The 23,596-nt window shown below is 38.8% G+C and overlaps 1 protein-coding gene across 1 annotated transcript in view; it reads left to right on the forward strand.

The window, feature by feature from the left end:
- Positions 1-7,419: 7,419 nt before the first annotated feature.
- The window catches only part of RALBP1 (ralA binding protein 1), a 52,286-nt gene continuing 36,109 nt past the window's right edge, over positions 7,420-23,596 (forward strand). Inside the window, exon 1 of the mRNA XM_029922060.1 lies at positions 7,420-7,587. The gene's annotated coding sequence lies outside the window, so the exon portion shown is untranslated. The remainder of the gene's footprint in view (positions 7,588-23,596) is intronic.

Here is a 23,596-nt window from a genome sequence, read left to right on the forward strand (position 1 = left end):
GAAGAGGTATAAGCCACCCACACAAGGTTGATAGGGAGCTCCCTCAGCATTTGAGCTCCCACTTTGGGAAAGAGAAAACCTTGAGTTTTTTCGATTAAAAGCACAGATTTAATGCATACAAAAGAAGTAAAATCACAAGATTTATTACTTACAGATCCCAGAAACAGGAGATGAGGGTGGAGTAGGGGGTGCAATGAGCAGGGGGGAAGGGCAGTCCTCTGTCCCAGTTCACTAGGAAGCAGAAGAATACTTTTAGATGTTTAGATTTATCTAGAGCAAAACTATGATCCATGAGCTCATGATCAAATTATTAATATTCTAAATAACCTCAGTGTTATCACCTATAACTTTAAAAAGCAAATGTTAGGGGTGCCTGTGTGGCTCAATTGGTTAAGCATCTGGCTTTGACCCAGGTCATGATCTCTCCTGATCCGTGCTGACAGCTCAGAGCCTGGAGCCTGCTTCAGATTCCGCGTCTCCCTCTCTCTCTGACAACTTCCCTGCTTGCACTGTCTCTCAAAAATAAATTAAAAATATTTTAAAAAGCAATGTTATACTTTAAATTTATGACATAAATTTTACCTTTTCTCCCCCAGAAATGATTAAACAAAGCACTGTCTTTACAACATATGATGGAAATGGAAACAGTTTTGCTATATTGGATGGAAGCTTGTAAGGTACATTTTTTATCTTAATCAGCTTTGTAGTTTATTTACTCCTAGAAAATCTTTAGGATTAGAGAGGATAGGAGGGAGGACACCAGAATGTAGTTTATACCTACATTTGGCTTATGATTGTTTCAACCAAAGGTGTCAGTTCACACTAATTTACAGACCTTGGAGGTTATAAGATCATTCCTTCTAGAACCAAGGAGACTCAAGAGTTCTTGTCATGGATTGCAAATAAATGGCCACAAATTTTTTTCAGTGCTTATATAGTTCTGACACTTGTTTTTGTCATGAGCTCTAAATATGACACATAAAACTATAATATTTGTAACAGATTATTAAATATATATTTTAATATAGAAATGTATTTAGTTTACTTATTTATTAATATGTATTTAATAATATAAAAATTGGAAATTTCAACCATGTAATAGTGCTATGACCAAATAAACTGTTAAGGTGCCAGTCCTAAGGATACAGGCAACAGGCATTGGATTTTTTTTCCTTTTTAAAAAAATATTTATTTATTTTTGAGAGAGTGAGACAGAGTATGAGCAGGGGAGGGGCAGAGAGAGAGGGAGACACAGAATCCGAAGCAGGCTCTAGGCTCTGAGTTGTCAGCACAGAGCCCAATGTAGGGCTCAAACCCACTAATGGTGAAATCATGATTTGAGCTGAAGTCACATGCTTAACTGAGCCACCCAGGCACCCTGGCATTGGATTTTTCTACTTTGCTTATCCCAAGGGTAGGGTTGTCTTTAGAATATTTAATTCAATTCTCATATCTTAAAAAAAACCAGCATTATTGAGATATAATTCATGTACCATAAAACTGACACTTTTATGTTTGTTTTTTAAAGTTTATTTATTTATTTTTTTTGTAATCTCTATACTCAGTGTGGGGCTTGAACTCGACCCCAAGTTCAAGAGTCACATGCTCTTCTGACTGAACCAGCCAGGTGTCCCTTGACCGTTTTAAAGTGTACAGTTTACGAAGGATATTCTATGTTTTTGTATTGCTGTTGGGTTTTGGTACCAGGGTGATACTGGCCTCATAAAAAAAATTGAGGAGTGTTCCTTACTCATCTATTTTCTAAGATGGTATTAACAGATTTGGTATAATTTTTTCCTTAAAATATTTGATAGACTTCACCAGTGAAGACATTTGGCCTGGACTTTTCTTTGTGGGAAGAATTGTATTTACTGATTCAAGATTTTTACCCTGATATATGTCTATTCATTTTTTTTATTTTTTTCGTTAATTTTAGTAATTGTTCTCTCTAGGAATGCCTCCATTTTCAACTATTTAAAAAATTTTTTTAATGTTTTATTTATTTTTGATACAGAGAGAGACAGAGCATGAGAGGGGAAGGGTCAGAGAGAAAAGGAGACACAGAACCGGAAGCAGGCTCCAGGCTCTGAGCTAGCTGTCAGCACAGAGCCCGACGCAGGGCTCGAATGCACGAATGTGAGATCTGACCTGAGCCAAAGTCGGAGGCTTAACCTACTGAGCCACCCAGGCGCCCCATTTCAACTATTTTTGAAATTATTGGAATTATGATGTTCATAATAATATTCCCTTATAACACTTTTTATTTTTGTAAGGTCTATAGTATTGTCCACCTCTTTTCATTTCTCATTTTGGTAATTTATTCCCTTCTTTTCTTCTTAGTTAGCTAATGGGTTATCAATTTTATTTTTTCATAGAATCTGCCTTTGGGTCTTTATCTCTATTTCCTTTTGGTTTTGATTAATTGATTTCTATTTTTATCCTATTTCCTTATTTCTACTTAATTCAGGTTTGATTCACTTCTCTTTTGCTACCTTCTTGAGCTGGAGGCTTAGATTATGGTCTTCCTTCTAATGTAGGCACTCAATATCCCTCTAAGAACAGCTTTGGTTGCTTCCCTTAAATTTGATATGTTGTATTTTGTTTTCTTTCCATTCCAAATATTTTCTAATTTTCCTTGTGATTTCTCCTTTGGTCCATGGATTATTTACTTGTTAAATTTTTTTTAAATGTTTATTTTTGAGAGAGAGAGAGCACAAGGAGAGGAGAAGCAGAGGGATGGGGACACAGAATCTGAAGCAGGCTCAAGGCTCTGAGCTGTTAGCACAGAGCCTGAAGCAGGGCTTGAACTCACAAACTGTGAGATCATGACCTGAGCTGAAGTCGGATATTGTTTTTGCTAATTTAAAATCACTGTAGAGGGGTGTACAGTCGGTTAAGCCTCCGACTTCAGCTCAGGTCAGATCTCACGTTTGTGGGTTCGAGCCCTGCGTCAGGCTCTGTGCTGACAGCTAGCTCAGAGCCTGGAGCCTGCTTCTAGTTCTGTGTCTCCTTCTCTCTCTGCCCCTCCCCATCTCATGCTCTGTCTCTCTCTGTATCAAAAATAAATAAAAAAACATTAAAAAAAACCTTTAAAAAATAAAATCACTGTAGAAAGAGAACATATCTTGTATATTTTAGTCATTTAAAATTTAGGGAGTTTGTTTTGTGGCTTACTATATATGACCTATTCTGGACAGTGTTTCATTTGTTTGAAAAGAATGTGTATTCTGCTGTTGGAGTTTTCTACATGTCGAGTATTTCAAGTTGGTTGATACTATAATGCAGGTCTTCTATGTCCATGTTGACTTTCTGTCTTCATTGCTGAGAGAGGAATTTGAAGCCTCTAACCACAAGTGAATTGTAAATTTATCCTTTTAGTTCACATAATTTTTTATTTATATGTATTAGAATTTCCTTCCTTTTGAAAGCTAGCTAATGTTCCTTTGTATATATGTACCACATTTTATTTACCTATTCATTCATCAGTAAACACTTGGGTTGCTTCCACTTTATGGCTATTGAGAATCATGCTACTATAAACAAGGATGTACAAATACCTCTGTAATACCCAAGATTTCTTTATCATCCCCAAAAACCAGAAACCGCGAGGGAGACAGAGTCATGCATGCAAAAGCAAAGGGCTTTACTACGGGTTTAGGCTCGCTGGGGCCTAAACTCGGGCTCACAGACTTTACCGGCATGGTGGATCCATGCTGAGAGCCCCGAACAAAGGTGGGGTAGGGCTTTTATGAGTTTGGGAAGGGGGAGTTACAGGAAATTGTGACATAGGTACAGTGATCCAATTATTATTACACAATATTATTGACAGTAGGTTTATCCAATTACAACATTTAGAGTGTTAACCAATCACAGAGTAGACCCAGGACCCAGGACCCTCACATAGGGTGTAACTAGCCTTCCCTTAGGAATGTTAAGGGTATTACAAGGGTGGTCCCTCTTGCCTTGGGCAATGTGTGCCCTTCTATTGTCTCAAACCTGCATCCTTATAGCTCTTGAGTCCTTTTTTTTTTTTAATTTATTTTTGAGAGACAGAGAGAGACAGTGCGAGCAGGGGAGGGTCAAAGAGAGAGGGAGACACAGAACCTGAAGCAGGCTCCAGGCTCTGAGCTAGCTCTCAGCACAGAGCCCGAAGCAGGGCTCGAACCCACCAACCGTGAGATCATGACCTGAGCCGAAGTCAGATGCTTAACTGACTGAGCCACCCAGGCGCCCCTTGAGTCCTTGATTTTGATTCTTTTGGGTATATACTCACAAGTGGAATTGCTGGATCAAATGGTTTTTCTATGTTTAATATTTCAAGAAGCCACCACACTGTCTTCCACAGCTGATGAACCATTTTATATTTCCTCCAGCTGGCAAAGCTATGGGTTTCTTACCTTCCAGAAGGAATGAAATCCATCCCCTCTGGCAGAAAAGTAGCTAGTTTTCTTGGCTAGCCCAGTCCACACTAGTAAAAACAAGAGTTCTGGAGCAATGGGCAGGACAGGACAGAAGGAGCCTCAGGCAAGACAATCAGAGATATCTACTATCCCTATTAGAATTTCTAGCAGTTCTTCAAGAGTTGATATTTCTCAGATTGTTGTCTTTGATTTCAAGTGCCTTGAAATGTGTGCGTGTGTGTGTGTGTGTGTGTTTTACAATTTTGTCCAGTTATATACTTGTTTTTTGTGCAGAGGAATTGTTGACTGTGTCACATAGCCACAGCTGAAAGATTTTTCCACAGTTCCTTTTTTCTTTTAAAAAGTTTTTTTTTTAATGTTTATTTATTTTTGAGAGAGAGAGAAAGACAGAGTGATAGCTGGGGAGGGGTAGAGAGGAGAGAGAAAGAGGGAGATATGAATTTGAAGCAGGCTCCAGGCTCTGAGCTGTCAGCACAGAACCCAACACAGGCCTCAAACTCACAGACCACAAGATCATGACCTGAGCCAAAGTTGGCCACTTGAGCGACTGAGCCACCCAGGCACCTCCTTCCACAATTTAAGTGGGGACCCGTATTAATTAGGACCTTTCAATGTCATGTAAAGGAAATCCAACTAAATTAGTTAAGACTTTAAGAATTTTGAGTCACAGAACCCCCCCCCCTTCCCCCAAACTGGCTGAAACACTATAGGAAATGTATGGCTCACAATCCTTTCCTTTTCCTTTATTTATTTTCATTTTTGAGAGAAAGAGAGGGAGAGAGAGAGAATCCCACACACCCAAAGCAGGCTGGAGCTCACCGTGAGATCGTGACCTGAGCCGGAGTCAGATACTTAACAGATTGAGTGCCGATAGTTGCCCTATGGCTCACAATTATAAACAGTCCTATAGGAAAGTTTGTAAGTTAAGTCAGGTGAGGTTTGATAGTGCAACTCTAATGACGCCACTGAACACATGGTTCTCCTGCCCAGCTCTCACTTGACTTCATCGTCAGGCTTTATTGGTGCCTTTTCCCTAAAAGCTATCCCTTCAGGCTTTCCCCTTGAAGGAATACAACACTTGCCCCACTTTCAGACCTCATATACTTAACACTATACCAGAAGTGCAAGGAGGCTGCAGTTTATTAGAAGATCCATCTTAGGTCTCTGTGGAACTCACTGGTTCTGACTGGGTTACATGACCATCTCAGAAACTCTGAGCTGCCAGAGGGAATGGAGATGCTCCATGGCTTAAATGGGAGGAATGCATGCTCAGGAGGCAACCAACAAATGTTATACAAACACACAAATTAGCCCTAAGAATAAATAAATAACTGTATTGGCTTCCCCAGCAAGGCTCATATGCTCCAAGCACTTAGAGAAGTGGTCTCTGAAACTAAAACCACAGTCTTCATGCCATCAGCAATTGATTTCTCTTTCCATCCCACCCTCCCCTCCTGTTTTGGCCTCATTTGTTGCTACTACAGAAAAGGTTCCTTATGTTATGAAGAATATGGCCATCAGCAGTTAACCTCAATAAGAAGCTTTTTCCCCTTCCTTTTCTTTGTCTATGTAGCAATTTCAAGCAAGGGCTCAAAAATGCCCAACTCAGTTCAGTGCCTATCCCTTTGCCTAATCAGTGCTGCTAGAAGCAAAGGGTATTTAACTGTCATTGTAACATGCCAATCTGCCAATCTGTGGTCAGAAGACACTCTTCTGTTGCCATAGGGGCAAAAAGGAAGCTTCCCAAGCAGTCAGAAAACAATGGGTATCACAGACCATGCTGGTATCTAATTGTGGGAGGCTTTTGAAAGTCAGGCTGAGGGGGCTAACTTTACTGAGTAGAAAACGCGGTGTACAAGGGAGAGACCCATAGTCAATCTGTCAGTTTATCTGGGAGGTAGAGGGCAGGGCAGATTACATGGATTCGTCTACATTTTACAATGGAGTTCTGAAGACTGTATTGCACGCAGGAATGTAAATGATTGGGAAAGATATTTATCCCCAATCCCATCTTTACCCTAATAACTACCCAACTTGTATAAAACAAGAACACTTCAAAAGACCTGATGTCCAACCATGCATTAGCCGAATAATTCTTCAAGTTTAGGATTCTTGGAGGCAATTTAGTTATTTTCAGCCTTCCCCATGATTGTTATTTCTCCTTGCAACCTAAGCATGCGGCTGGGCAGTGCTAATTCTGGTGTTGCTTTACCAATGTTGAACCAAAGAGGGAGGTGGAAGACAGCAGTCCTGCAGCCCGGCACGCACCAAGGGCTGGCCCTTGTCAACACCTATTTTAGGATTTCTTAGCAGGGTCCCGACAGAGAGTTTTACGCCAAGTTTCTCCTCAAAGGCCCACGGCGCTTCCTTTAACGAAAGCCCACGGCAAGAGTCCCCACCCCAAGCAAAAGATTCCCCACCCAGTCCAAGGCCGAGAAGATGCCCCACCCAGCGACAGGCTGGGCCGGCCTCCTAGGCTGGTTTAACTGGTTAGGACTACCGAAGCCTGCTGGCACAAAAGGTCTGCACTTCGGGAGCTGAGGAGCAGGCAGACAGAGCGTGGAAAGAAAAGCTCTTTCCTTTCTCAAGACCACCACAGGCGCTGCCCCGAAACCTTCTTCACCGATATTCGTGGGAGGTAGGTGCTACATCCCACCCAGTCCCCCAAGACACGGGACTGCGCAGGCGCTCGCTGAGCACCCGCGCGGCGCGTTCTCTAGCGCGCTCCCTTCAGTCTCTTCAGCGAGCCCCTGGGTCGAAGGAGACGGGGTGCTTCCAGGGTATTGTAGTGTGCTTCTTCGACGAAGGGCCCTCACGGAAACTGGGCGTTAGGCGTCGGAGAACTACGTTTCCCAGCGTGCCCCGCGCGAGGGCACAGGGCGTTTGCCCTTGACGACTTTATCCGTCAGCGCAGAGAGGAGGACCTGGGAAGCCGGCAGAGGCGGTAGGAGGGTATGCGCATGCGCGCTGGGCCGGCTCGGCCCGTTCTGTCCCAATCATTGTAAACAGGCGGAGGTTGGGGCGGGGTGGGAATGGGGCGCCCGAGGCCGGCCAGGGGCGCAGCGCAGGAGGCGCCTACAGTGGCTGCGGCGGCACGGTGAGCGCGAGGAGGCGGTGGCTGCGGTGGCTGCGGCGAGGGCGGGCGGTCGCGCGGCGGCAGACACAGGTCAGTGGCGGGCAGCGGTGGCGTGCGGGGGTCGTGGAAATGCCCCCTCGTCTGTTCGCGGAGCCCTCTCCGCACCCACCTCGCAGCGGCGTCTGTCAGGCAGCTTGCGGGGCTGGGCGCTCGCCGCGCGCGGGGCTGGAGTTGGGGGTGGGGGGCGTGGCTGCCGCGAGTGCGGGTTCATCCCAGGCCGGCTTCTACCCATTTCTCGCCCCCTTGCCGGCCGTTCCTCCCATTTGCCGACCGGGCTTCCCTCGTGGCACCCGCATTTGTGATTTGGTGCTCTCGGGGTCCGGAGGAGGAGAGTCGGGAACCGGGCCCCTCTCCCCTTGAGTCTCCAGGCCTCAGGGCAGCTCTTGGGCACCGAAACGACGGAGAGGGCACTCTGTTTTTTATGTAATCACTATTTTTTAATCGCACCGGAGTATTGACCCGTCTCCGGGACTTGCCCAGTGGGCTAGAGAGGGCTCTTGATGTTTGCTATGGCTGGCTTGGAAGCCCTGGAGCTTCCTCGAGTGCTTTGGGGTTTCGTTCAGGTTTCAGTGCGAATGGACGGACAGATCTGGAGTTGAGAATCCTTATTACAACTCGTTTTCAAGTATGCTTGTTCCAAGAGGTGGCAGCTCCCCCCCCGCCTTTTAAATTTATTTTTAGGAAAGTGGAACAGGTTTACAAAATATTCCACACCTCAGTCTTAACCTGAAATAATTAGGCGCTGTGTCGAGTTTTGCGATTCATTACTTAAGAGTCTCCCTCTTGCCTTAAGCAGCTTGTTTCTCCTAAGGCCTAGTAGAGTTCTTGAAAATAATTAAAATGTGAAGTCGAGACACTCCGAATGTGCACGGTAAGAGAAGTACAGTCGTTTGGACATTGCACTCGCACACCATCCAGCCTCCTAAGAAAAGCTTTCGCTGAATTTTTTGGTTAGTGGAGTGGGCATGTTCAAATGCTGCTGCACTTTAGGTAGCATTCCATCATACTTGACAGGTTTTCATAAAATAATTCAGTGGTGATAAGGAGCAAGCTCACTTTTGGTTTGGCGATTATGGAGGCAGCACTTCTAAGTGAAAAAATGGCCCTATGAATAAGAAAGCTAGCTACACTTGGCACTTTTCCAGTTATCTTGGTGATTTGATACTTCCTTTCTGAGTGTCTTCCTGAAAATGAGTAATTGCTGTAAACCATATTGGCAGGAGAGGTAGGAAGGAAGTTGTTGGTTGCCACTTTTCAAAGTGATCCATAGATCTAAGTAGGGTAGGCTAGTTTAACAGTAACCATCCAGTGGTAACTTGAAGTAACATGAGTAACAAAGTAACTTGAAGCCATGTGACTTAGCTTAATTTGTTCTCCGTTCACAATAATCTCCCATTTTAGGTCTTTCTAATTCAGAAAACTAGAAGTATCAGAAAAATGAATATTTAATTTGTATAATTGTATTTATACAGCAATTTGCTTGGCCAGGGCAAATTGGGCCTGAACGTGACCCCAAAGTATGTTCTTTTTTGAAAGAAGATTCCTGATAGAAGCCTAAGTTAGTATATGTGGGAGGAATAAGGAAGAGTGCAGGTCATTTAGTATGGAGGAATCACTAGCAGTAGGTACTATGCCTGGTGAAGAGGACTTACAGATGGATAAGGCACTGCCCCTGACTTCAGAATGGGAAGACTCTATTCCTTACTTGAAACTGTTAACAAGTACAATATGTTTTTAAGATTATTTTGACTGGTGAAACTATGGGCGTATACAGGGTATACAAAGGAGATAGTGGTCAGTTTCTTAAGGGAAGAGAAGAAGAGGTTGAGGAAGGTGGTGGTGGCAAGGAAAAAGTATGTATAGGAGGGGGCGGAAATAAGGATGGGCATTTAGGTAGAAGGAGCAGTGTGAGAAAAAGCACAGGGGTCTAAGCTTCCCTAGTGAGTTGCCAGAGACAAAATTATGAATAGTCTTATACACGGTCGAAGTAATTTCAACTTTTTCTTGTAAGCAAATGGGAGTCACTGAGACAGGATAAAGAATAGAGAAGGCTAAGCCAGCTCAACCCATTTAACTCCCTGTTGTGTATTAAGTGTTTTGTTAGGTACTTCATGCTTTACCTTCTTAAACTTGAAGGTTTAGGCATGACTGAGGCAGAAAATGAGAGAAAGGAACTTAAGGCAGAAGGAAAACTGGTCATGATTAGAGAGAGTATAGAACACTTTTAAGAACTAAAAGTCGTTTTCTACTACTGTAGCATTGGGTTTATGGTGGTAAGTAGCAGAAGATGAGGCTGCATAGATAGATCCTTAAATATTGCAAGCCATTCTAGGGATTCTAGAGCTTTTTTCCTATAGATAGATGATAATAGAGTTTATGGATTTTAATCAGGAAAGAGTCATGAAAGGTTTTCCTTTTAGAAAGATCATTCTGGTATTATAGAATGCATATTTCAGAAGGGATGGAGGGGAGGTAAGGCCAGGTGCAGAAAGACTGGTTAGAAGATTTTGTAATGATTGATTTAGAAGGTAGAATTCATAGGATTCACTTACAGTTGGATTTTAACGTGGGTGATTGAATAGACAATGGTAAAGCACAGTTGACCCTTGAACAATGTGGGGTTTAGGGGCGCCAACCCCCTTGGAGTCTAAAATTCATGAGTAACTTTTGACTCCGCCAGAACTTAACCACTAATAGCCTGCTGTTGACTGGAAGCCCTAATGATAACAAAAAGTCCATTACCACGTATTTTATATGTCATATGTGTTATATACTATATTCTTACAATAAAGCTAGAGAAAAAGCATTATTAAGAAAATCATAAGGAAGAAAAATATGTTTACAGTACTGTGTTTATCAAAAAACGACCACATATGAATGGACTCGTACAGCTCAAACCCGTAATGTTTAAGGGTCAACTCTGAACTGAGACAGGGACTTCAGGAAGAGGAGCAAACTTGGGGAGGAACAGTATTTTAGCTTTGGGATATATAGAGTAGGGAGTTGTCTATGAAACATTCTGGTGGAAACATGGGCTCCAGAGTTGGGTGTGTGTGTTTGGACCCTAACAGAAGTCTTGCTGTGAGAGTCAGCAGGCTGTACTACACGTGGTAGCTGAAACCGTTGATTTAGGTAATACCAATGTAGGAAGAATTTACCAATGGAGAATAGTTCTGAAAATAGACAATGGAGAATATAATTTAAAGCCAGATAGAGGAAGAAGACCTGGAAAAGGAAATTCCTGTGTTTAGAGATGCAGAGAAATTATGAGAAAATGTCATAGAAGCTAAAATGGGATCATTTCAAAAGGAAGCTATTCTTCACAACCAACTCTCCGGAAAAGAAAAAAAAAATTCAAACAAAAACAGCTGTGCTTCAGATGCTTTGAGAACTTGGATAAAACAAGGATTGTTAGGAGTCTATTGAATTTAATAACTAAAATCAGTTGTAACATTCATCTTAATGCTACCTTTTGGGGAAGGAGCCAGGTTTTATTGAATTAATAGGTCAGAGAGTGAAGAAAGTAAATGTAGATTATTTCAGAATAATTAAATTTTAGCTGTGAAGGGAAGAATGGAAAGAGGTGTTAGCAGTTCGTAAAAAGGGTTAAGGGAGTGATTTTTAACATGGCAAAGACTTAAGCCTGCTTTTTTCTTATGTCAGTTTAATTTAAATGTAATTCATATAACATAAAATTCACCCTTTTAAAGTATACAGTTTAGTGGTTTTAGTATATTTGTAGAGTTGTGCAGCCATCTCCACAGTCAGCTCTAGAACATTTTCATTACCTCCAGAAGGAAACCTTTTAGTCATTGTCAGTCACTTACAATTCCCACCACTCCCACCCATTATCAACCGCTAATCTACTTGCTCTCTCTGGATTTACCTATTCTGGACATTTTGTATAAATGGAATCATATATATTATCATTTGTGACTGACTTCCTCTACTCAATATAATGTTTTCAAGGTTTATCCATATTGTAGCATATATCAGGACTTCATTCCTTTTTATTGCCAAGTAACCTTCCATTGCCTGGTTATACCATGTTTTGTTTATCCAGTGATCAGTTGGTGACTATTTGAGTTGTTTCTACTTTATAGCTATTGTGAATGATGTTGGTGTGAATGAATATTCATGTGCAAGTCTTGGTGTGGATGTATGTTGCTCCTGGGTATATACCTAAGAATAAAATTGCTAGATCATGTGGCTACTCTTACGTTTAACATTTTGAGGAACTCCCAAACTGTTTCCCAAGTCAACTGCACTATTTCATGCAGTGTAAGGATTCTGATATCTCCATATCCTCACCAACACTTGTTATGTTCTGGGTTTTAAAATTATAGCTATCATTGTGGGTGTGAATTGGTATCTCATTGTGGTTTTCTATTTGATGATGTTGACCATCTTTTCATGTGCTTGTTGGGTATTTGTATGTCTTTGGAAAAATATCTACTCAAGACGTTTGCCTATTTTAAATTGGGTTGTTTGTCTTTTTGTTGTTGTTGTTGTGTTGTAAGGGTTCTTTTTGTTTATTCTGGATGCTAGATGCTTATCACCTAGATGATGTGCAAATATTTTCTTCCATTCTTTAGGTTGTCTTTTTACTTTCTTGATAATATCTTCTAATGTATAAAAGTTTTTAATTTTCATAAAGTACAGTCTATCCATTTTTTCTTTTTTTTTACTCATGATTTTGGTGTCATAGCTAAGAATCCATTGCCAAATGCAAGGTTGTAAAAATTTACATTGTACTCTCTTCTAAGAGTTTTATGGTTTTAGTTGTTATGTTTCGGTGTTTACTCATTTTGGGTGAATTTTTGTGTATGGTCTGAGATATGGGTCCAGTTTTTTTGCATGTGGAAATTCAGTTGTTTCATACCCATCTGTTGAAGAGACCATTATTTTCTCACTGAATAGTCTTGGCACCCTTGTTGGTAATCAGTTGACCATAGATGTTTGGGTTTATTTCTGGACTCAAATCAATTCTGTAGGTCTGTATGATACTAATGCCAGTATCACATTGGTTTGGTCACTGTATAGTTTTGTAGTACCTTTTGAAATCGGGAAGTGTGAGTCTTTCACCTTTGTTCTTTTTCATTATTTTTTTGTGGCTATTCAGGGCCCATTGCAATTCCATGTTAAACTGAGGATCAGCCTTTCCATTTCTACAAAAGAATTGTTGAAATTTTGATAGAGTTTGCATTGAATCTATATATCCCTTTGACTTACAGCATTATTTTGCTCTCAACATTATTGAGTATTCCAGTCTGTGGAAAGGCTGTGTTTTCTATGTTGTACCTTTTACCTCCACAAATGGAATTTTTTTTTTTTTAGTTTTATTTTCGGAATGTTCATTTCTAGTGTGTTGATACACAGTTTATTTTCTATCCTCATCTTGTATTCTGTAACTTTGTTAAACTCATTTATTGGCTCTAATAATTTTCTTGTATATTCTTTTGGGTTTTCTATGTAAGATCGTTTCTGGAGACGGTTTTACTTCTTCCTTTGTAGTGTGAATGCTTTTTTTTTTTTTTTTCCCTAATTGTCCTGGCTAACACTTTCAGTTCAGTGTTGAATAGAAGTGGCAAGGGCAGATCTCCTTGTCCTGTTCCTGCTCTTAGGAGGAAAGCTTCAGTCTTTCACCATTAATTGTAATGTTAACTATGGGTTTTTCACTGATGCCCTTGATCAGTGTGAGGAAGTTCCCTTCTATTCCTAGTTTATCAGATGTTCTGTTAAATGTTTGTTAAGATTTGTACATATTTTTAATTAAAAAATTATTTTTCAAATTACTGATTTTCATTGCTATTTCATTGTGGTCAGAAAACATACTTTGTTATGTTATGTCCATTAACAATGGTCTATCTGTTATTAAAGGAGGATTTGGAAGCCTTCAACTATTGTTGAACTGTTTTATCTTTCAATTTAGTTAGTTTTTTTGTTCCATGTCTTTTAGGCTTCTGTTACTAGGTACATATATGTTTGTAATTGTTATCTTACCGTTTTATCATTAAGTAATACTTTTCTATGTCTCTTATAATATATTTATGTCTTAAAGTTTATTTTGTTAGTAGTATAGCCAGCCATCCCAGCACTCTTTTGGTTACTGTTTGCATGAAATATCTTTTTCTATCCTTTTACTTTCAACTTGTGTCTTAGAACCTAAAGTGAGTTTCTCGTGGGCAGTGGATAGTTGTATCTTTAAAAGAAAAAATCTGTTTTGCCAGTGTCTGCCTTTTAATTTTGGGAATTTACCCAGTTTATGTTTACAGTAATTATTTATTAGTAACAGCTTCGGCCTTACTGCTGTTTGTTTTCTTTTTTTTTTTTAAGGAAGTTTCTTAGTTTATTGCAAATAATATTGAAAGTCTCTATCCTTCCATTTAATTGAATTCAACAAATACACATTGCATCTACAAAATGCTATAAACAGTGCTATGTTCTCTGAGTAATTCACAGATGCATACTGTCTTTCCCAGAAGATATTTATTGCTAGTGCAGGTTGGTAAGCACATATGTAGCCACTATCCCTTTTTGTTCCCACATCAGACATTTCTAATCGATCATGGTACTTTTTCTGTCTGAACCTGGATTCAGTCTCAAAATCCTTTTAAACTCAATGCTCTCAGCAGCTCTTTCCAACCAATCTGAGTTTGAACAAGCAATAAAATCCATTTGTCATCCTGACTCTAGGGGAGGGACAGATATATACACAGATATGTATGGTATCAGGTAGATCATATCATCAACAAAAATAGATATTCCTTAAGTATTTACTATATGCTGAATCAAGTTCTCAACAATGGATTGTAGGAGCCAATGCCCTGTAAATGAAAACTATTTTAGGAAATCCTATTGGGAACCTTCTTTTGAAAAGCAGCGAATCACTTTGGAAGCAAATCATTATCCTCTGATTGATCTGTTTGATGAGATCAACTGTGAATTGAATTTTCTTTGTATACCACACACCTAAGAAGAAAAATAGGGTTTAATTTCAATGGTCATCACTGGAGTATGAGATGAAGCAAAACAAGGAAAGGGGAGTATTTTTCTTTCCTTTTTTTTTTTTTTTAAGGGAAAAACAATTCAGAGTAAAGAAACAAAATTAAAGCACTCAATGGGAGTGAATGAAAAAAAAATACAGAAACTGAAATTACAATATGAATTTCTTTTCCCTTCCACTTGATATAGAAAAAAATATTCATTTTTCCTTTTCCTCTCCAATTGAAAAAAAAAATCAAATTCCTGTTAGGTTAGTTTCCTTAGGGGAGTCTACTCTTTAATATGTTAACAAAACAGGGTATTTTTTTGAAGTGAGGCATTACAATTTAACAAGTTACTATAGACCAAATGCTGTGTCCTCCCCCAATTAATAGTGAAACCTAATCCCCAATGTGCTGGTATTTGGAGGTGTGACATTTGGGAGGTTATTAAGTCATGAGGGTGGAGCTCTCAAGAATGGGATTAGTGCCACTAGGTATTTATCCAAGGAGTACAGGTATGTTGTTTCGAAGGGACACATGCACCCCATTGTTTATAGCAGCACTATTGAAAATAGCCTAGGTATTGAAAGAGCCCAAATGTTTATCAATGGATGAATGGATAAAGAAGATGTTGTATACACACACACACACACACACACACACACACACACACACTGGAGTATTACTCAGCAATCAAAAAGAATGAAATCTAGCCATTTGCAACTACGTGAATGGAACTAGAGAGTATTATGCTAGCGAAATTTGTCACTCAGAGAAAGACACAAATATCATATGACTTCACTCTTATGAGGACTTTAAGATACAAAACAGATGAACATAAGAGAAGGAAAGCAAAAATAATACAAAAACAGGGAAGGGGACAGAAACATAGTGGGAGGGGGGTTGGGCTAAATGGGTAAGGGGCATTAAGGAATCTACTCCTGAAATCATTGTTGCACTATATATTAACTAACTTGGATGTAAATTTAAAAAAATAAATTAAAAAATTAAAAAAAGAAAGAATGGGATTAGTGCCCTTAGAAAAGAGGCCTAAGAGAGGTTCCTCATGTGAGCTCCTCCATGTGAGGATATAGTGAGACACCAAGTATACCAGAGGTTTGATCTTGAATTTCTCAGCTTCTAGAACCATGAAAAATGAATTTCTGTGTTTATAAGTCACCACCTAGACTATGCTATACATTTCTAGCAGCTCAGAAACATAAGGACTTTCCTCAGCACCCATAAGAGATTAAAAAAAAAGATGAATGCATGTCCACAATGCAAAGAGAAATATTGCATTAGCAAAGGTGCCCTAGGTATGGCACTTGTTTAAAAAAAAAAGACATGCATATCATTAAGCAGAAAAATTCGAGGCCCATTGGAATGCCCTCCCCAATAACTTTATTTTCTAGTTTATTTTTCTTTTGAAGGAATTCTTGGGTTTAAACAAATTTGGATCAGTCCATGATCATCTATCAGGTGCCAGATAATAATAGCTACTAGAGTGCTGGATGCCATGGATTGTTAAGAGAGTTTATGTGTCTTGACATTCTTATCAACAGTCCTATGAGATAGACACTGTTACTATTCTCAAATTACAGATGATGAAACTGAGGCAGAGAAAGGCTAAGTAACTTGGTCAAAGTCATATAGCTAATAAGTAATAAAGCTGTGATGAAAACTCTCAGTCTGGCCCCAGTGTTGGCATTCTTAAGTGAAGTGCTTTACAGCCTCAGGTGAGAAATTGAGGCCCACAACTGGCATTCTGGGTTTTCTGGGAAATTCTACTTTGAAACATTAATATTATATGCCTTCATACCTATTTTTAGACCACATGTAAGTAGGAATGCAAAGATGGCCAAGACTTGGTATTTGCCTCAGAACTCATGGTCCCATTCACTCATTCATTCATTTTTAATAAAAATGAATTATTGGAGTCCTCTCTGTTGTGCTGTTTGTTTTATATATTTTTTATATATTTTTTATTCTGCATTTCTTCCATTATTGGCTTCTCTGTTTCTTTGCAGTGTACTATTTTAATTCCTATATTTTATTTGCTACGTATTTTTTAGTTACTTTTTAGTTGTTGGCCTGGGATTATAATTAACATTTTAATTTGTATTAGGCTAGTTCAGATTAATACCAGGTTAATTTCAACAATGTATAAAAACTGTACTCCTATAGCTCTACTCCCCTTCATGGTGCTGTTGTCACAAGTTATATCTTTATACTTTGTATGTTCATCTGATTTAAAACTGTTGCTTTATGCAGTTGTCATTTAAATCAAAAAGGTGAGAGAAAAGAGATACAAACGAAAAATACAATTATGCTGTCTTTTATATTTACCTATGTTGTTACTTTTACCACCATTAGTTACTTTCACTCTCTTTCTTTATTTCTTCATGTGGATTCAGTTACTGTCCTTTCATTTCAGCATGAAGGACTCCCTTTAGCATTTCTTCTAGAATAGGCCCATTAGCAATGAATTTTTCAGAATTTTTTTCTTCTGAGAATGTATTAGTTTTTCTTTCATTTTGAAGGATAATTATGCAAGATAAAGATTCTTGGTTCACAGTTTTTTTTCCTTCCAGTACTTTGAGTATGTCATCCCACTGCCTTCTGGCCTCTATGGTTTCTGATGAGAAGTCAGCTGTTAATGAATGAAGATCCCTTGTATGTGATGAGTCACTTCCGTGGGCTTCTTTCAAGATTCTCTCTTTGTTTTTGAACTCTTTGATGAAGATGTGCCTCAGTGTGAATTTCATTGAATTTCTCCTGCTTGGAGTTTGGGAGCTTCTTTGATATATAGATTAATATTTCATTAAATTTGGGAAGTTTTTAGCCACTGTTTCTTCACATATTATTTCTGCACTTTTATCTCCTTTCGGGACTGCCATTATGCTTGGATTGCCATTATGCCAGATGGTGTACCACAGATCTCTGTGGTTTTGTTTTATTTTCTTCATTTTTTTTTTTTCTGATCCCCAGACTGATATATTTCAGTTGGCCTATCTTTAAGATCACTGGTCTGTCCTGCCTTCTCAAATCTGCTATTGAGCCCATATAGTGAATTTTTCATTTCAGTTATTATACTTTTCATTTCCAGAATTTCTATTTGGTTCTTTAAGAAATAATTATTTTTGTTCTTATTTATCTATTTTTAATGTTTGTTTACTTTGAGAGAGAGAGTACACATGCAAGCAGGGGAGGAGTGGAGAGAGAGGGAGAGAGAGGATCCCAAGTGGACTCTACTAATGCAGGCCTCGAACCCACGAACCATGAGATCATGACCTGAGCCAAAATCAAGAATTGGATGCTTAACTGACTGAGCCACCCAGGTGCCCCTAAAAATAATTTCTGTCTTTTATTAATATTCATTATCTGGTAAGACAGAGTTCTTAGTGCTTTCTTTTAGTTTTCTAGGTGTAGTTTTCTTCAGCTTTTGAACGTACTTAAAACAGATCTTAAAATCTTTGTCTAGTAAGTCTAATATTTGGGATTCCTTAGGGAGAGTTTCTGGTGAGTGCTTTTTTTCCTGTGTGTGGGCCATTCCTTCTTGTTTATTTACATGTGTATATTTTTTTGTTGAAATTGGACATTTTGACTATTATAAATTACAATTCTGGAAATTAGGTTCTCCTCTTTCCCCAGCTACTTGTAGCTGTTGTTAGTTGTTTAGAAACTTTTCTGAACTTATTTTCTAAAGTATATATTCTTTGTTATATGTATGCTCATTGAAGTCTGTGTTCTGTTAGCTTATTGGTCAGCTAATGATTGGACAAGTATTTCCTTAAAACATTTCATACCAAAAACGTCTCTCAGCATCTTTAGAGGGATATTGTACTACTGTTGAAGTATTCCTTGTGCATTCTCCTGCTTTACAGCTCTGGTGAATCTTAATTTCCTGTTTGTGTAGAGGTCAAGGTCATCCAAAGGTGAGCCTTCTTGGATATGATAAATTCAGTGAGAATCACACTGAGAATCTTAATCAAACAGTTGAAAAACAAAGAAAGAGAATCTTGAAAGAAGTAAGACAGAAGTGACTTCTCACATATAAGAATCCTTAATATCATTTAACAGCCGACTGCTCTGATTTCTTAGCAGAAACTATAGAGGTCAGGAGGTGGTGGGATAAACATAGTCCACATACTGGGAGAAAAAAAAAAGTCAAGAGTTGGCAAAATTCCTGAGCATGTGCACAGCCCTGGGCATATACATTGTGTCCTAGATTCCCAGGAATCTGTTGAATCTGTTCAAGGTCCTTATTTCCCAAAACGTCTCATCACCCAACCTTACCACTCAAGGTTTTCGGTCAGTTAGTTTGCCCCAACTGTTACTCATTGCATCTGGCAGCAGCACTAAAAACATCTGCCTATAAATGTTTTTGGCAAACATGCCTTGTGCTGTGTAGTGGCTTTAGCTTTGGGGAAAGTCTGAGGTAGCAGTATTAGGTGAGATAAAGCAAGACTTTTCAGCAAGTCTTCCAGGGAGCCCCTTAGGTCAAAACAAATAATTTCAGTTTGTTTATAAATGAGGTTTGTTCTGACGTGCCAGTGCTGGAAATGTGGGCTATTATTGCTTTCACAGCCGCCCCCGATCTGGGGAGCTCAGGGTAGGACAAGAGTAAGTTAAATGCCACAGAGCTCTATGTTAATACCAAGGTTTAGCTTTATTTCTTGAATAAGTAATTCTTGGATTGCTGCAAGCTTTGGGTTAGTTTCTGATGTTCTAGAAAAGTTGATCCTGACAGTTTATAGTTGCTTTTATGGAGGGGTGGACTCTTGCTCTTTCTTATGCCAGCATTTTGCCAACAGTATTCCATCTGTTATACTACACTTGTAGGCTACCTGTATTAGTATAGTTTAAGTGAATTTCATGTGAATACAGAGGTCAGTATATTCTCTTTCTCAGTGCATTATTTTTCAAGGATTTTAGATGCGTATATAGAGATGCACTATAAATAAAGGGTTTTTGGCTGTTATAAATGTGATGTTAAGTATCGTTTTACTTATATTCTTTTTTGTATTTGAGGATAAGGTTTTAATAGTGGAATTGCGAGGTGAGAATATTAATTTTTGACAGGTTTTGCTAAATTGCCCTTTTAAATGTATCAATTTACACTTCTACTACTAGCGTTATTAGGGTATCTCTTTCTACACATCCTTCCGTTATTGGGTATCAGACTTGTTCATCTTCAGAAGATTTGCAGTTGAAAAAGAATATCTCTTTAATTTCCTAATCCTTCATTTTAAAAATATCTTTTTTTGTGTGTTTTGTGTTTATACCTTCTATTTTTTAAATTTTTAAATTTTTTATATTTTATTTTGTATAATTTATTGTCAAATTGGCTAATATACAGTGTGTAAAGTGTGAATGTTTATTTTTTTGAGAGAGAGGTTAAGAGAAAGAGTCTTAAGCAGGCTTCATGCTTTTAGTGCAGAGCCTGATGTGGGGCTCTATCCCATCTACTGTGAGAGCATGACCTGAGCCAAAATCAAGAGTTAGACGCTTAACCGACTGAGCCACCTAGGTACCCCTTGTTTTTCTTTTTAAAACATTTTATAAAATATTTGCGACATGTAGTGCCAGTAATTTTTTCCACATTTCTTCTTGGCTTTTTTCTTTTTTTTTTAGTTCATTTATTTATTTTTGAGAGAGCGCATGTGCTCAAGGGGTAGTAGCAGAGAGAAAGGGAGAGAGAGAGAATTCCAAACAGGTTCCACACTGTCAGCACTCAGCCTGACACGGGGCTTGAATTCAAGGACTGGGAGATCATGCCTTAAGCTGAAACCAAGAGCTGGATCCCAGGCGTTTCTCTTCTTGGATATTTAAACTTGTTTATGATATTTTTAAAATGTACTTAAGATTTTTTGGAGGGTTTTCAAATGGACAGTCACAAAGAAAAGGCAGGAAAAGCCTCATTTTTCAGAGTGTTAGATGGGGGAGAAATAATAGTTTTGAAAATCTCAAGTTTTGTCCAGACACCTTTTTTTTTTTTTTAAGTTAGTGAGAGCTTGAGTGCAAGCATGAGCAGAGGAGGGGCAGAGAGAGAGGGAAAAGGAGAGTCTAAAGTAGGCATTGCACCTGTACAGAGTCTGCTGCGGGGCTTGATCTCAGAGGGTGGAGACCATGACCTGAGCTGAAATTAAGAGTCAGATGCTTAACTGACTGAGCTAACCAAGTGCCTCATCCGGACATCTTTATAGTTAATAGCGCAAGTAAAAATAATTGGCTAGTCTTATTACTGCTTACTGAGTGCCTACTATAGATGAGGAATTCCATTCTATTTAATCTTGCCAATGCCTTGCCAGATGCCAGTATTCTTCTGTACGTATAAGGAAATTTGGTGTCTGAAAGGTGATGATACTTAGTCAGAACCCATAGTTGTGTTCCAGAGTTAAGATTTGAGACCAGAACATCAGACTCCAGAGCCCTATATACTTCCTCTTTACCAAATTATCTCTTTTGAGATATTTCCCAGTTTCCTTACAGATGGAAGGGATTGTGTTTTTCTCAGCCATTAAAGATACTGCCAAAGGAGTAACAACTTAATTTCTTGTGTGTTCTTGGAGAGATGTTTTGTGCACAAAGATATGTGTGTAAACATTTATATATTCTATTCTAAACAATTGTAGTACATGGAATGAGGGAATCCGTATTTGTTGAGCACTTGCAGCGTACCAGGCACTAGGCCTGTATCTTTATTTGAGTTAAGTCCTTAAAACTGATAGCCTTGAAAAGTTGAACAAATATTTAAATATGAAGCTTTTGCAAAAAAGATTGTTGAAAACAGAAGTACTAGAAAACATTTGGAACTGCTTTTAGAGCCACCCAAGTGCCCCAGTTTATATAAAGAACTACTAAAGAGAAGAAAAGAGGGAAGATGAGGAAGAAAGCCCCGCCCCCCTCCTCTATACTAGAAGACTTTGTAAGGAAATTTATAAATTGTAACAATTTTAAGATGTTGGCAATTTTAAGAAGTTTCTTCCAAAGTCAAAATAATAAATCAAGACCTTTGACTTTCTGCTTAGGAAAATTATGGGAAACAAAAGTGTGGATGTGAAAGTGGAGAAAAGGCTCATTGAAGTCCACATTGTTATCCCACTTGTAACAAACAGTTGAAAAGCAGCAGATACCATCTAAGTTTTTCAACTTTAAAAAAATGAGCATATTATAACATTAAATTTAGCTTCCTCAGGTTTTCCTTAGGTTACTTTTTTTTTTTTAATTAACAGACTTTTTAAAAGCAGTTTTAGGTTCATAGTAAAATTGAGCAGAAGATACAGAGATTTCCTACATGCTCCTTGCCCCCACACATGCGTAGCCCACCCCATTGTTAGCACTGCCTCCCCCCTGCCAGAGTGGTACATTTGTTTTGCTTGATGACCCTACAGTGACACATCATAATAATCACCCAGAGTCCATAGTTCACATTAAAGTTCACTCTTGGTTTTGTACATTCTGTGAGTTTGGATAAATATGACATGTACCTACCACTATGTTATCACATAGTGTTTTGACTGCACTAAAAATCCTTTGTGCTCTGTCTGTTCTTCCTTCCCTGCCTCCTTCCTCAGCCACAGCAGCCATTGATCTTTTAGCAGTCTCCATAGTTTTTGCCTTTTCCAGAATGTCATATAATGGGACTCAGTATAGTATGTAGTTTTTAAAAATTTGTGATTATTTTTTAAATGTATGTTTGCTTATTTTGAGAGAGTGGGAGAGAGACAGAATCCCAAGCAGGCTCTGTGCTGTCAGCCCAGAGCCCATTACAGGGCTCGATCTCTGCTTAACTTACTGAGCCACCCAAGCACCCCAGGATATAGCCTTTTTAGATTGGCTTCTTTCATTTAGTAAATAGGCACTTAAAATTCTTTCTCTGTTTAAGATTCCATTCATTTATTTTTTTATCACTGAGTAATATTCTATTGTCTGAATATATCACAGCTTATTTATCCATTCAGTTATGAAAGGGCATCTTGGTTGCTTTTAAATTTTGGCAGTTATGAATAAATGTAATTCTCTATGCTGCCATGAACATCTTATGTGCAGGTTTTTGTGGGTACATAAGTTCTTTCAACTCATTTGAGTAAATACCAAAACACCACAGAGTGTGATTGCTGCCTTGTATATTATATGAGTATGTTTAGTTTTATAAGAAACTACTAACCTGTTTTCCAAAGTGACTGTGCCATTTTGTATTCCCACCAGCACTGAATAATCGTTCCATATCTTCATTAGCATTTGGTTTTGTCAATATTTTGGATTTTGGCTATTGTAATAGGTATGCAGTGTTTTCTTTTTTTCTTTTTTAACTGAGGCATAACTGACATTTCAGGTGTACAATGTAACAATTCCATATTTCTGTATATTGCAAAATGACCATAAGAAGTCTAGTTAACATCCATCACCATACATAGTTACAAAAACATTAAAAATCTTTAAAAATATTTTTTTATTGATTTTTTGAGAGAGAGAGACAGCGTGAGGAGAGGAGGGTCAGAGAGAGAGGGAGATACAGACGCTTAAGCATGCTCCAGGCTTTGAGCTAGCTGTCAGCACAGAGCCCGACGCAGGGCTTGAACCCATGAACCGTGAGATCATGACCTGAGCCGAAGCTGGACGCTTAACTGACTGAGCCACCCAGGCACCCCAAAAATATTAAAAATCTTAAAAATTTTTTTTAACGTTGATTCGTTTTTGAGAGACAGAACATGAATGGGGGAGGGGTAGAGAGAGAGAGAGAGTGAGACACAGAATCCGAAGCAGGCTCCAAGTTCCAAGCTGCCAACACAGAGTTTGACGCATGGCTCAAACTCACAGACTGTGAAATCATGACCTGAGCTGAAGTCAGACACTCAACTGACTGAGCCACCCAGGCACCCCAACATTTTTTTAATATATCATTTTTTTGGTAACTTTATTTTTTATTTTTTTTAGAATATAACACTATTTTTTTTAACATATGCAATTATTTTCCATCATTTACAATACAGTAGTTACAATGACACTCCAAATGGATAAGCAAAGTAAAAAATCAGAACCCCAACTTC

This window comes from Suricata suricatta, chromosome 14 (assembly GCF_006229205.1).
Source record: "Suricata suricatta isolate VVHF042 chromosome 14, meerkat_22Aug2017_6uvM2_HiC, whole genome shotgun sequence".
In the NCBI taxonomy this organism is placed as follows: Eukaryota; Metazoa; Chordata; class Mammalia; order Carnivora; family Herpestidae; genus Suricata; species Suricata suricatta.